The sequence below is a fragment of the Carassius carassius genome, chromosome 31 (assembly GCF_963082965.1).
Source record: "Carassius carassius chromosome 31, fCarCar2.1, whole genome shotgun sequence".
NCBI lineage: Eukaryota > Metazoa > Chordata > Actinopteri > Cypriniformes > Cyprinidae > Carassius > Carassius carassius.
Window position 1 is genome coordinate 16,963,981 of NC_081785.1, and position 15,293 is coordinate 16,979,273.

Below are 15,293 nucleotides of genomic sequence, written 5' to 3' on the forward strand. Positions count from 1 at the left end.
ATGAGGAATCTCGGAGGATGAGAAGACTGGAAACACGAAAGGTAAGGACTCCATACAGACAACATGGAAAGACAGGTATTTATAGGGAGGCTAATGACAATTAAGTGAATGCACCTGGTGCAATTAGCAAGAGTGCAATTACTGTGATGACAGGACAAGACTAGTGGAATACTAGTGCCTATGGTGAAGTGCCTAAGGGGAAGTGAGCCCACTAGTGGACACCCAGGGAAACAGAGACTAGACAGCGTGACATTACCCCCTCCTCCACGGAGCAGCTGCCAGATGCTCCACCCGAACCCAAGGGAAGACCAAAAACACAAAGAGACCAGGAGGGAGGTGGAGCGGTGGAGGACCAGGGGGAGGGACGGAGGGCCAGGTAAAATGGGGAAAACAAAGACAAGAGGACCAGGTAAAAATGGGGAAACAGAGACAAGACGACCAGGTAAAATGGGGAAACAGAGACAAGACTACCAGGTAAAATGGGAAAACAAAGACAAGACGGCCAGGTAAACCCAGGGAAACAGAGACCAGAGAAGTACAACACAAAACAAGGAGTCCAGGAGGGAGGTGGACCAGCGGAGGATCAAGGGGAGGGATGGAGGGCCAGGTCCAAGAGGGAAACAGAAAGAAAGACACGGACAAGAAACCCAGGAGGGAGGTGGACCGGCGGAGGATCAGGGAGAGGGATGGAGGGCCAGGTCCAAAAATGGAAAACAGGCAGAGGAGAAAAACAAACACAAAAACAAGTCCAGGAAGGACATAGCGTGGCGCCCACCAGGGCGGAGCAGAAGACCACCACAACCGTGTGGTCGGGACGGGAACCCCCCAGGGCGGAGCAGAAGACCACCATGTCCGTGTGGTCCAGGCCAGAGCCCCTCAGGGTGGAGCAGAAGACCACCACGTCCGTGTGGTCGAAACTGAAGCCCACAAGGGCGGCGCCGAAGACCACCACAGTGGGATCAGACTGGCAGAAGAGCAAGTCGGGTAGGACAAGTCTGAAACAAAGAACATGAACATGTCAAGGGTAGCCTCCGTGGCCACAACAGGAACAGTCGGGCGCTCAGAGAGTTCGACTGAGACGTGACGAGCCTCTGGAAGTTCCGCAGAGGCGAGGAGAGACTCTGGTAGTTCAGCAGAGACTTGGAATGGTTCTGGTAGTTCATCAGAGACGTGGAACGGTTCTGGTAGTTCATCAGAGACGTGGAGAGGCTCTGGTAGTTCATCAAAGACATGGAGAGGCTCTGGTAGTTCCACAGAGAAGTGACGAGACTCTGGTAATCCCATGGTGTTTATACTGGATTCCATAAGATCAGTGCTGACTTGACTCTGCTCATGAAGATTATTGGTGACTTGCACTTGTTCATGAAGATCATTGGTGACTTGTATTTGTTCATGAAGATCAAAGGTGACTTGCCTTAGTTCATGAAAATCACTGGTGACTTGAATTCTCCCATGAAGAACCCCGGTGACTTGACTCTGTCCTTGAAGATCACCAGTGACATGACTCTGTCCTTAAAGATCACCAGTGACCTGACTTGACTCTGGAAGGTCAACGGTAACTAGTCCAGACTCTGGAGGGTCAACGGTAACTAGTCCAGACTCTGGAGGGTCAACGGTGACTAGCCCTGACTCTGGAGGGTCAATGGTAACTATTCCCGACTCTGGAAGGTCGACGGTGACTAACCCTGACTCTGGAAGGTCGACGGTGACTAACCCTGACTCTGGAAGGTCAAAGGTGACTAACCCTGACTCTGGAAGGTCAAAGGTGACTAACCCTGACTCTGGAAGGTCGACGGTGACTAACCCTGACTCTGGAGGACCAACGAGCACCTGACTCGGCTCTGGAGGGTCAACCGGAACCTGACTCAACTCTGGAAAGTCAACTGGCACCTGATTCGACTCTGGAAGGTCAACGGTAACTAGTCCAGACTCTGGAGGGTCAACGAGAATATGACTCGAATCTGGAGGGTCAACCGGAACCTGACTCAACTCGGGAGGGTCAACGGAAATCTGACTCAACTCTGGGGGGTCAACGGAAACCTGACTCAACTCTGGAGGGTCAACGGGAACCTGACTCAACTCTGGAGGGTCAACGGGAACCTGACTCAACTCAGGAAAGCCCATTGTAGCTGCCATCCTCTGCAGTGGCTCGGGGCTGGCGGCCACCTTGTGCAGTGGCGCTGGGTTGGTGGCCATCTTGTACTGTGGCGCTGGCTCAGCAGACATGACGTGAACAGTCTCTGGATCGACTGACGTGACGTGAACACTCCTGGGAATCTCTAGGATTTTGGATAGCATGGAGAAATAATCCAAAAATGTTTCAGCGGCCATCTTGGGCATTGGCGCTGGGCTGGCGGCCATCTTGCATCGTGGCGCTGGGCTGGTGACCACTTTGTGCTGTGGCGCTGTGCTGGCGTCCATCTTGCCTTGCGGCGCAGGGCTGACGGCCATCTTGTGCAGTGTCGCTGGACCTGCGGCCATCATGGGCAGTGGTGCTGGGCTGGCGGCCATTCTGCGCAGTGGCTCTGGGCTGGTGGCCATCTTGTGCTGTGGCGCTGGTCTGGCGTCCATCTTGCCTCGTGGCGCTGGGCTGGCGACCATCTTGTGCTGTGATGCTGGGCTGGCTTTCATCTTGCCTCGTGGTGCTGGGTTGGCGGCCATCCTGTGCAATGGCGTTGGGTCGGCGGCCATTCTGCGCAGCGGCGCTGGGCTGGCGGCCATCTTGTGCAGCAGCGCTGGCTCGGCAGACTTGCGCCTCCTCTCCCCTCTCCGTCCACAATGGTGAGACGGCGGCTCCCATCCGAACCCAGTGTCAATGGGGGGCCATAGTGGAGAGTGATGCCGGACCTCCTCTCGACCACTCACTCCTGAGCGACCTCCCCTGGTCCCACGAAACACGACCAGGCGGGTACCCTCAAAACCATTTCCTCTATCCCGCTCACTGGCTGGGGAGGAAGTATCAAAAAACATACTGCTGGATCTTAAGGATGGAGTCCTTCTGTGCCGATCGTGTCCAGTGAGACACAGGAGAGAGTAGATCCAATTGCAGATATTATTTAATATAGGGTAATCCAAATCGTTGTCAAACACAGCCAAGGTCAAAACCAAAAAGGCAGTCCAAAACAAATAAACAAAGGAAAGGGACAGGAAAGGGAACTAGGAAAACAAAGGGTCTCGGAGGGCGAGAAGACAATGAGGAATCTCGGAGGACGAGAAGACTGGAAACACGAAAGGTAAGGACTCCATACAGACAACATGGAAAGACAGGTATTTATAGAGAGGCTAATGACAATTAAGTGAATGCACCTGGTGCAATTAGCAGGAGTGCAATTACTGTGATGACAGGACAAGACTAGTGGAATACTAGTGCCTATGGTGAAGTGCCTAAGGGGAAGTGAGCCCACTAGTGGACACCTAGGGAAACAGAGACTAGACAGCGTGACAATTGTTTGTTTGCTCCTAGGATATTTTGGGTGGCTGCTAGCAGTGATGCGCGGGTTGATCCAAAATGAGCGGGTGCCTGCAGTCGCCCGCAGTTACCCGTGGTTATGAGTCATTCAAAAATATTTGTAATGATATTCGGGTCGCGGTCGGTCGGGTCCTACGTAGTACTAGACACATTTTTGAAATACATACAGTATGCCTACACTTTATTGGCTGAATAACTGGCATGAAGATGATGCACGAGCTCAGTCTGCACGTAGAGATGGAGGCGGCAAAGAAGACTGAATGGGGAGCAACGTTGCTGTTTTTGGTAAAACATGATTTTGACGACTTCATTAAGTTTTGTTTCATAGAAAACTCTTTTTAAAAGATTTTCGTTTTGTATAAATTTTATCTCAATTTTGATCAATGTTTTATCAATCAGTTGCCCGTATTTAATAAATAAGAAGCAAATATATAGCCTAGCAGACAATGTAATAAGGCGCCGACACGATCACTTGCATTGCATGTGAACTAAACTCAGCGTGTGCCTCACAGATTTGAGAAATATAGGCTATATATTACAGACAGCTTGAAATCTTTTTTAAACGAAAATATTCAAACCAAAATAAATGGGCTACTCTGATGATGTAATCCATATGAAATGTGCATTTCTCTCTGGCGTTCATGGCGAGTCCGCATCGTCAACTTCATCTTTGCAGCAACACAGAAAACACCAGTTTATTATTAAACAATAAAATGACTCATTGCATATTTTCGAACCAGCAGGCCATTCTGGGTTGAGCGAGACCCCACGGAATGAGCGAGCGGATTGGGATATTCAGAAATGCGCTCTCCGTTCACGAGCTCTGATCGGAACAAACCCGAACCTCAATGTCTGCAGACCTTGCAGAAACATACAAATAGACATATCCAGACTAAACTATTTTAGTACAAATTATGAGCTTACTGACGATTTTTTATAATTCTTGACAAAATTATAATATATTAAGTTTTGTTGTATTTTTTTTGTTTGTTTTGGGGGTTTTTTGCCTAGTTAGTTTTGCCTACCTTCCTATGGCCCAATGACACTACGATGAGCATTTACTGCTTTTTAAAAATGCGGGTCAGGAAGCGGGTCGGGTACAATATTTTATTTGTTTTTTTTTTGCGGTCCGAGTTGCGGGCGGGTTAGTTGAAAACATCGGTCGGGTGCGGATTATTAATATATTGACCCGCGCATCACTGGCTGCTAGGGAGATTCAGAATGTTACTAGGGCTTTGCTAGAGGCATTGTTGGGATGTTCTGGCTGGTTGCTAATGAGATTTAAGCCTAGTCCACACGGACATGGGTATTTTTATAACCGGAGTTTTTCCTCCTGCGTTTAAAAAAAAAATCCCGTCCACATGAAAACGCAAAAACATGCTATCAAGCGCTGTCAAGAGCATGCCACACCAGCAGGCGGCGATATAACCCAAATCATAAAGTCACCTTGGCCAATCAGAAGCAGTCAGCAGAGCACAATCTGAAGTCAAACACAGCGGATAATGGCGCACACTCTGACGTCGCAAGGCAAAAACCCCGGTTATACTGTCCACACGACAACACTGCAACCGGCGTTTCTGAAAATGCTCACCCTGGCCGTAGTTTTCAAAAATGTTCGGTTTCGGTGCCCTGAAACTGCGTTTTCATGTGGACGAAAGGCCAAACCGCGTAAAAAAGTCACGGTTATAAAAATACCCGTGTCCGTGTGGACAGGGCCTTAGAATGTTACTAGGGGTTTTCTAGCTATTAGAGACGATGTTAGGGTGTTCTAAGTTGTTACTAGGACATCGCTGGTTGTTAGGGAGTTCTAGGAGGTCGCTAGTGTTCTGAGTGGTTACTGCGCAGTTTTAAGAGGTTGCTAAGATTTTGCTTTGTGGTTGCTAGGACAGGGTTTTCCTATGTTGCTGCTAAGATGTTCTGAGTGGTTGCTAGGGAGATTTTGAATGTTACCAGGGTTTTTCTGGCTGCTAGCATTTTTAGGGACTAAGTAGTTGTTGTGACGTAAATAGGTGGTAATTATTAGCTTGACTATAGGGAGTTCTAATAACTACAATTGGACAAAAACGAACACTTTTTTGGGGTGGTGATTTTTGGGTGAATTTTCCCTTTAAAAACTAAATTATAGTTATGCATTATTATTTTTGTACAAGCTAATATCACTACAATATTACAGAGTGACGTGTCTATAATATTAATGTTTTGTGGTGTACTATCGAAGGTGTGGGTTGATGGGATTCCTGCACACAGCCGTATTCCATGTGTGGAGAAGATTTAAGGTAATGTTTCCTCTTTTGTGATTCTTTGCTCAAATGTTTTCCTCTCACCGGGGTATTTTCAGTGGTCTTGTGACAAAAGGGGGTTTGCTAGGATCAGAGTGTATTCCCACCATCTCTATGCAAGCCTGGTCCAGATTCACTGTGGACATTAGCATTTCAAGGAGTCTCTATTAGCGATGGCAAGAAAAGCTTCTCTCTGTGGGGGGAGTTCAATTTTGTCCTCTTTTCCAACATCTGTTCTAACCTACAGAGCCAGAAGGGGAACTAGATAATGCCAAAGAGGCTTTTGATTTACAGTAATGACACCACTGACCAAGTTTCTGCTAGGAGGAGGGAGGGGGGCAACAGAATAAAAGACAAAAAAAATTTTGTGCTTTCTGGGACAATATTCATTTCTCTCAGGAAAGCATGAGCGGTGCATTTACCCCCAACTGGAAGCCTCCAATAAATTCAATGGGAAATTCAATGTAAAGTTTTCAAAGAAATAAAACTAAATAAAATAAAACATTTAAAAACCCTTTTAAGCTGCACATTTCTCAACAGGTTTGACATAAGAACAGGACAAACAGATAAAAGGAGAGAGAGACAGTTGACAAGACTGTAGGGCTTGATCCTCGGCCCATCTGCCCTCTCCTTGCAGTCTGCCGCTCAGGCTGGACTGAACTGGATGGCAGGAGGTCCGTTACCCTCACAGACGCTGCGGGAATCCCAGAAGCTCAGCCATTACACACAGCCTGAGCGGCCCACTGTCCAAACTCTCAGCTCCACGTGCCACTGACCGGACTAACAGGTGACTGTAGTCTGCACAACAAACAGGGTCCTACAGTGCAAAAAGATAAACTTCATGTAAGTCCATTTTAAACAACATTTTTCCATTTCTAATGTAGTTATATAAAGTGTTCAGGACTTTATATTAATTGAGAGGACTGAGAAGATTAAAGTTTATTTATAAGAATATGAATTGCAATAAAAAACTTAAGTTATATATATATACAATTCCCCCTTTAGGAAGCTGTCAGACTTTATTTTAGTAAATATTTCTTAGGATAGGAAAACAATATTAATGAACCACATATACTTTAGGGTTAGGATTAGGGTTACTGCATGTAATTATGCATAATTTACTGTTATTACTATGGTAAGTCCATGTAATGTGTAACACAATGTTAAATAAAGAGTTAGTGAAATTAATACATAACACCCATCACTAAAAACTATATTTAACAAAAGGTAAGATCAGAGACTTGTCCTATTAAGATACTCTGAATAGGCAATGGCCCAAAAGCCTGTTGTGTTTTCTATTATGTCCTTCTGCACTGTCTGCAATTTAAATGCATGCAGTTGGCCACAAGCTTGTAGTTCAAAACAGATTTTCTGAAGATCTCAAATGGCTTCAGTGTGTCTGTGTAACTAAATGTTGAAATAACTTATGAAACATAAGGGTGAATTTCTATTACTGTATTATCATGTTTCATGGCTTTTCCAAACAAGTTTTACAATGCGATGTAATCAAACTGAGCCTATTGAGTTATAGGTTTGGGCCACCTGCACTGACCACCTGGCTGCTTTGTTTAGGGATTTCATTGTTGTGGGCTGTGGGCGTACAATTCATGCTCTCTTTTTTGGACAATGAACACTCTCTCACTCACTCACATTTTTCATCTCTAGCGATTCTAAGAAGAAACATGTGACCTGTCCATGCCAGGCCAGGTGCCACCTTATCTAACCAAAGCACGGCACTGCAATCATATTCCCCTGTGTGGTCCAGACGCAAACCCTCCGATTGCCCTGCGGTATAGTGCTTACAGCTGGACTTGAGAGACCAACATCACTTTTAATTATTATTTTAGGTAGTATTCTAGAGTTAGAAAACAAGATGTATTTATGAGATCTTATATGTATGTTGAGAAAAATTACAGCCAGCAGGATTTCAATTCTAACCAGATGAGTAGGAAAAGTAGTTCCAAGCACCTGTAGACTCCACAATTTGCCCGAGAGACTATGAATGTAATACTACTTACTATTTACCAAATACAGCATAATACACACTTTACAAAATAATAATAATAATAATAATAATGTGGTGTAATCATTAAGTACAAACATATTTTCCTTACACTTTAAATACCTGTGAGTGTACACAGCCTAAAAATAACTTTTTTAAAATATATGTATAGAGAGAGAGAGAGAGAGAGAGAGAGATTTAAATAGATTTATTATTAAAAAAAATTATTTGGTTGAATTTTTTTTTTACGAACATAAATATCAAATAGTCTCACCACGTGTCAACCTAAACTGCTATTGCATCACATGATTAAAAAAAAGAGTAATAAATAAATTATAAAAAAAAAAAAAAAATAGAAATAAGATAAATCGGATTTATACACACAGACACATAAATACTTGCATATTTAAATAATAATAATAATAATAATAATAATAATAGAATTGACAAACAGTGAGTGTCAAATGATTAACTATGATTAACGCTTCAGAATGATACAAATAATTATTCAAAATACAAGTGAATAAATCTAAATTTACAGCTTTAATTTGCATTTTCAATCAAAATTTCAGTAAAAATGTCATTTTGCAGTCTGTTCCAATAACGAGTCAAAATAAAAATGAATAATATGTCAAAATTTACAGCTTTTGTTCATTTGTCGCACTGGAAATGAAAGGTCAAATAGGATTTGTTGCAATATGGCATACAATATACTTTTTGGTGTGCTTTGCTGTATCCTGCACATTTTGGCAAATGTAATATACACACTATATACAGAGAACACTAAAAGTAGCATGTTAGCATACTATTCCAAACATCGTCATGGAGTATGTCATGTCTGCAATACATACAATTTCAGCACACAAAGACACATGCTTGCATATGCGCATACACACAAACACATGCACATACGCATGGGCAGATGGGCTTCAATACTAAGGCTTAGTTTAATGACAAAGAAACCTCAATCTGGACAACATGGGTGGATTTAGCTATCTTTTAAAAGTCCATCTGCAAGACGTTTGACTTCCGATCACAATTCTTCCTTGTTTAAACATAAAATAGAGCACAGACTTGTTTATCTGTGGGTATGCTCATGCGTTTTACATTCAAACGAAAAGATGTGTCATGCCTTTAGCCCCACAGCCAGATCCTAACATGTGATATGTCACCATGAAGCATTTATTTATCGAGGCTGCTGCAGCCCCGCCTGAGAGAGAGACAGATAGACAGACTGACAGTGAGGAGATAGACTAGCTACCTATTTATAGCCCCGGCCATCTGCAAAAGCTCCCTCTTGTCTTTGGTCATCCTGTTCACAAAGGCTGGGAGGCAGATTCCAGCAGCAGCCGCTCCATTCACTATTCATTCCAGGACCCGGCAGCTCCATATGGATCCGGCCCACTGCTGGGCCCGGGCAGGCTCTGTTTTTTCCCTAGGATTGACATGGTAATGGATCTGCAGAGGAAGGAGCTGTTCTGAGATCAGAGGAGAGCAGCGTCCCCCTACGCCCGCCTCCTTCCTCCGCAGCTCCCAGGTCAGCCCTTTCACCCCTTCCGGCCACACAACTGATCTGGGAGCACTATGGGCATCTGTGAAAGGCTAATGACAGGCTTTTATGTTGGGCCTGCTTTATTATAGCCCCACTAACCGTGTCTGTCCATCCAAGCTGTATGCGGCACAGTGCAGCCGGGCGTCTGGAGCATCCCTTAAAATGATCTCACAAGTCTACGCCATATAGAAAAATGTTGAATTATTCTGTCTGATTTAGATCTGAACAAGGTGGATATCAGGAGATATCAAGGATATTTTAAGGGATAGTTAACCCAAAGATTCAGAAAATAATTTCAGTTTTAAGTGTTTTCTTAGAATTGCATCATTATTGCAACATTACATCAACTATTGATATTTTTATTTAAACTAATACTCACTGCTACTAATTTTATCTTTCAAATAGGTTATAATGCACAAATTCACTTCACGTTTTCATCAGCCGAACCTCTTTTACCTAATTTAATCATTTAAAGTATCCCTGAGATTTTAAAATCGATATTTTAATAATTAAGTATCACATTTGCATGTTCAAAGTTAATGGTCACATGACATGCATCTAAACAAATAAAATACATTTTTTCTATCTTTTCTATTACAGCTTATTATTTCATTTTGAACTTGATAACTCAAGTTTTTTCTTTACCATTATATAACCATATTTTGTTATATAATCCAAAGGCCGAAAGTGGTCATTCAAAGTGAAACTCCAGAGTTCCTGAACAGACTCTCAGTTGAAACTGCACAGGGATCTGAGACAGAGATTACTGACATGGAGTGGCAGGGAACAGCACATGTGTCACAGCTTACAAGCCCTTCCCTTTCTCAGATCTCCTTTCACACACTCACAGGTCAGCTTGGCAGAGCAGCATGGTTCAGCTCATCAGACACGGGGCCCTCAGGACAGCCGCTGAATTAGGGGCCCCGTGCTGGGCACAGATTCTGCCAAGACCATCACTGTCAGCTTGTCTTTGTCGCCTGATCTGGCCCCACTGGACATTGAACAGCTATTAAAGAGGCCCTTGAAATTCCTTGGAGTGCCATTAGCATATCATGAATAATTCATAGGGACGTGAGGGTGGGGAAGGTGTAGAACCAATGATGAAGAACAGCACCTCTATCAGTGCACGCACAGCCCAGCCTATTCCCGAGAGTCGACCCCTCGATAAAGCACACTGCGGAAGAATCAATACAGCATGACATTAGCCTGCACTGATGCGTTCCTGACCCCGTATGTTATTTGTGGCAAATATGGCAAGGGTGGGTTGCAAATTATGCGTCTAGTAAATCAATATGAATTTAATCAGGTACTACTAACTGAGCTGCCCTTGCTACTTTGTTGTGAGATTAAGAGAATGATGTTGCTATCTTGTTTAGTGACACAACTGTAGTAATTAAAAGGAAAACTAAAATTACATAACTGATTCACCCTCATGCCATTTCTCTATAACGAACACATACACACACACACACAAATGTTGAATAATCAAGTGATCTGAATATGATACAATTACAATAAAGGTCGTTTATGTGACATTATATCCACTATATTCCAAGTTTTCTAAAGTCATGTGATAACCTATGGCTGAAACACTACATGACTTTTGCTCAGGTTTTTGCCCTGATTTATAGCCTGGACAAGTTGACGCTAGTTTTTGCACTGGATCAGTCTGAACAAATTCAGACCAGTTTTTGAACTGGATCAGTCTAAATGAATTCAGAAGATTTTTTAACAGTTTTGTGAACTAGAACAGTCAATTCACTGAAAGACATTTTAGTAATTATTTCATGAACATGTCATAAGTGTGCCAAAGACATCCCCAGCACATATTCACTTTTATTATATATTAAGAAGAGCTACTATGATTATCTTCATAAAAGCAGATAAAGTCATACAGGTTTTGATTGACATGAAAGTGGGTAAATGATGACAGAATTTACACTTTTTTGGTAAACCATTCCTTTAAATTGGTCTACCGTAAAGTACATTTGGGATATCAAAAATAAGAAGAAACTAAATAATTTTTACAAAATATAATCATATATGATGTGTCACACAAGGGCTTCTGGGAATGTGTTTTTACTGTTTTATTATACTGTAATTACACTGTAATTTATACATTAGATTTTTTTAATGATATATGCAATGTTAAACCATTAAACGTTTTGCTGGACCAAGCAGCAGCAATACCTGTTGAATGTAATCCCTGACCCACATGAAATATTGGCACACAGCCATGATTTCTTTCTTCAGCACTTGTGCATGCAGAGTCGTGTTGCAACCACTACACTTGCAGGGAAAACCGAACTGTGTGAGCCCTCACTGTAAAAACCCTCGCCAGCCAATAAGAACACATCTTATATTCATGGAATAATATTGTTACAGCTAAACATGTGATGTTCAGAAAAGACCTGAGATCTCAGAGTTCATAGCACTGCACATAGTGTATGTCAAGATGATGGTACAGGTGCATCTCAATAAATTAGAATGTCGTGGAAAAGTTCATTTATTTCAGTTATTCAATTCCAATTTAGAAACTTGTGTATTAAATAAATTCAATGCACAAAAACTGAAGTAGCTTAAGTCTTTGGTTTTTTTAAATGCGATGATTTTGACTCACATTTAACAAAACCCCACCAATTCACTCTCAACAAATTAGAATATGGTGACATGCCAATCAGCTAATCAACTCAAAACACCTGCAAAGGTTTCCTGAGCCTTCAAAGTGGTCTCAGTTTGGTTCACTAGGCTACACAATCGGGAAGACTGCTAAACTGACAGTTGTCCAGAAGACAATCATTGACACCGATCACAAGGAGGGTAAGCCACAAACATTCATTGCCAAAGAAGCTGGCTGTTCATAGAGTGCTGTATCCAAGCATGTTAACAGAAAGCTGAGTGGAAGAAAAAAAGTGTGGAAGAAAAAGATCACAACCAACCGAGAGAACCGAAGCCTTAAGAGGATTGTCAAGCAAAATCGATTCAAGAATTTGAGTGAAGTACACAAGGAATGGACTGAGGCTGGGGTCAAGGCATACAAACGTGTCAAAGAATTTGCTACAGTTGTCGTATTCCTCTTGTTAAGCCACTCCTGAACCACAGACAACATCAGAGTCGTCTTACCTGAGCTAAGGAGAAGAAGAAGTGGACTGTTGCCCAGTGGTCCAAAGTCCTATTTTCAAATGAGAGCAAGCTTTGCATTTGATTTGGAAACCGAGGTCCTATAGTCTGGAGGAAGGGTGGAGAAGCTCATAGCCCAAATTGCTTGAAGTCCAGTGTTAAGTTTCCACAGTCTGTGATGATTTAGGGTGCAATGTCATCTGCTGGTGTTGGTCCATTATGTTTTTTGAAAACCAAAGTCACTGCACCCGTTTACCGAGAAATTTTGGAGGACTTCATGCTTCCTTCTGCTGACCAGCTTTTTGAAGATGCTGATTTCATTTTCCAGCAGGATTTGGCACCTGCCCACTCTGCTAAAAGCACCAAAAGTTGGTTAAATGACCATGATGTTGGTGTGCTTGACTGGACAGCAAACTCACCAGACCTGAACCCCAGAGAGAATCTATGGGAAATTGTAAAGAGGTAAATGAGAAACAAGAAACCAAAAAATGCAGATGAGCTGAAGGCCACTGTTAAAGAAACCTGGTCTTCCATACCACCTGAGCAGTTCCACAAACTGATCACCTCCATGCTACGCCAAATTGAGGCAGTAATTAAGTCAAAAGGAGCCCCTACCAAGTATTGAGTAGATGTACAGTAAATGAACATACTTTCCAGAAGGCCAACAATTCACTAAAACTGATTTTCTTTTTATTGGTCTTATAAAGTATTATAATTTGCTGAGATAGTGAATTGGTGGGTTTTTGTTAAATGTGAGCCAAAATCATCACAATTAAAAAAAAAACAAAGACTTAAACTACTTCAGTCTGTGTGCAGTGAATTTATTTAATACACAAGTTTCACAATTTGAGTTGAATTGCTGAAATAAATGAACTTTTCCATGACATTTTAATTTATTGAGATGCACCTGTACTTCTTGTGTTCTTCAAGTGTTTTTATAACACTAAAATACTAGAAACCTCCTCTGAAAAACATAACAGTGCTATAACATTATAGTGAATCACTAAAAGCTCAGTGATTGTCAAAGCTCATTGATTAATCTGTTTGTTCTCCGCACAAAGCACAACCCTTTAATGTTCCTGACATTTCTGTTTGAAAGCCAATCTTTATTTCCATTATCTTATTACCCTGATCAGACATAATAATGTACAATCTAACTAAACAGTGCGTTCTGTTGCCTAAACAACATTAGGGTGTTAATTCTCAATCTTAATCATTGGTTTCAAAGGGCAACTGACAAATTAAATATTTAGTACAGATGGCTTGGATTTAGCAAGCCTGCTGAAAGGTGTCGCTACAGTTTGGTGTAAAACATCAAGGGAAGGTTCAATGCAAAGTTAGAGCTCCAAATAATCCCTAAACTCTCACATAAACATACTTTTATCGTATAAAGTCCGGAAATAACATTCTGATGGCTAAGCGTGAGAGCAAAACTTTACACAAAACCCCAGACTCCTCATTTGTCTAACATGCTCTCCAACTATTTAATAATAGTGAGAGAAATGAATTCCCCATAGACTCTCTCTTCCTTTGTAAGCTATATAAAGAGATGAGACTGAGTAAGAGTCCAGTGACTGAGAGCAGAAGCCAGTAGGGAAGTGGCTCACAGAAAAAAACTACAGTCTTCGCAATCCAATGCAGATCCTGTAGAAAGAAAATATAGCTAAAGCAGTTTGAGTGGCACAAGCTACCACAAAAAAACAAAAAGTTGCCTGTCCATATGTCCATCCACATATGATAGTCTCAGGCAGTTTCAGATCTCCCAAACACTCTCATTTCCTTTGTGACACTCAAAAATTAAAGTTGTTTGGACTGAGAAAGGAGCCTTTCAGGATTTCTCTTCCTCAATCGTGCACACTACTGGTATATATATATACAACCCGAATTCCGGAAAGGTTGGGACGTTTTTTAAATTTTAATAAAATGAAAACTAAAAGAATTTCAAATCACATGAGCCAATATTTTATTCACAATAGAACATAGATAACGTAGCAAATGTTTAAACTGAGAAATTTTACACTTTTATCCACTTAATTAGCCCATTTAAAATTTAATGCCTGCTACAGGTCTCAAAAAAGTTGGCACGGGGGCAACAAATGGCTAAAAAAGCAAGCAGTTTTGAAAAGATTCAGCTGGGAGAACATCTAGTGATTAATTAAGTTAATTGATATCAGGTCTGTAACATGATTAGCTATAAAAGCTTTGTCTTAGAGAAGCAGAGTCTCTCAGAAGTAAAGATGGGCAGAGGCTCTCCAATCTGTGAAAGACTGCGTAAAAAAATTGTGGAAAACTTTAAAAACAATGTTCCTCAACGTCAAAAATTGCAAAGGCTTTGCAAATCTCATCATCTACAGTGCATAACATCATCAAAAGATTCAGAGAAACTGGAGAAATCTCTGTGCGTAAGGGACAAGGCCTGAGACCTTTATTGGATGCCCGTGGTCTTCGGGCTCTCAGACGACACTGCATCACTCATCGGCATGATTGTGTCAATGACATTACTAAATGGGCCCAGGAATACTTTCAGAAACCACTGTCGGTAAACACAATCCGCCGTGCCATCAACAGATGCCAACTAAAGCTCTATCATGCAAAAAGGAAGCCACATGTGAACATGGTCCAGAAGCGCCGTCGTGTCCTGTGGGCCAAGGCTCATTTAAAATGGACTATTTCAAAGTAGAATAGTGTCCCGTGTCCTCCGGGCTAAAGAGGAGGGAGACCTTCCAGCATGTTATCAGCGTTCAGTTCAAAAGCCAGCATCTCTGATGGTATGGGGGTGCATAAGTGCATACGGTATGGGCAGCTTGCATGTTTTGGAAGGCTCTGTGAATGCTGAAAGGTATATAAAGGTTTTAGAGCAACATATGCTTC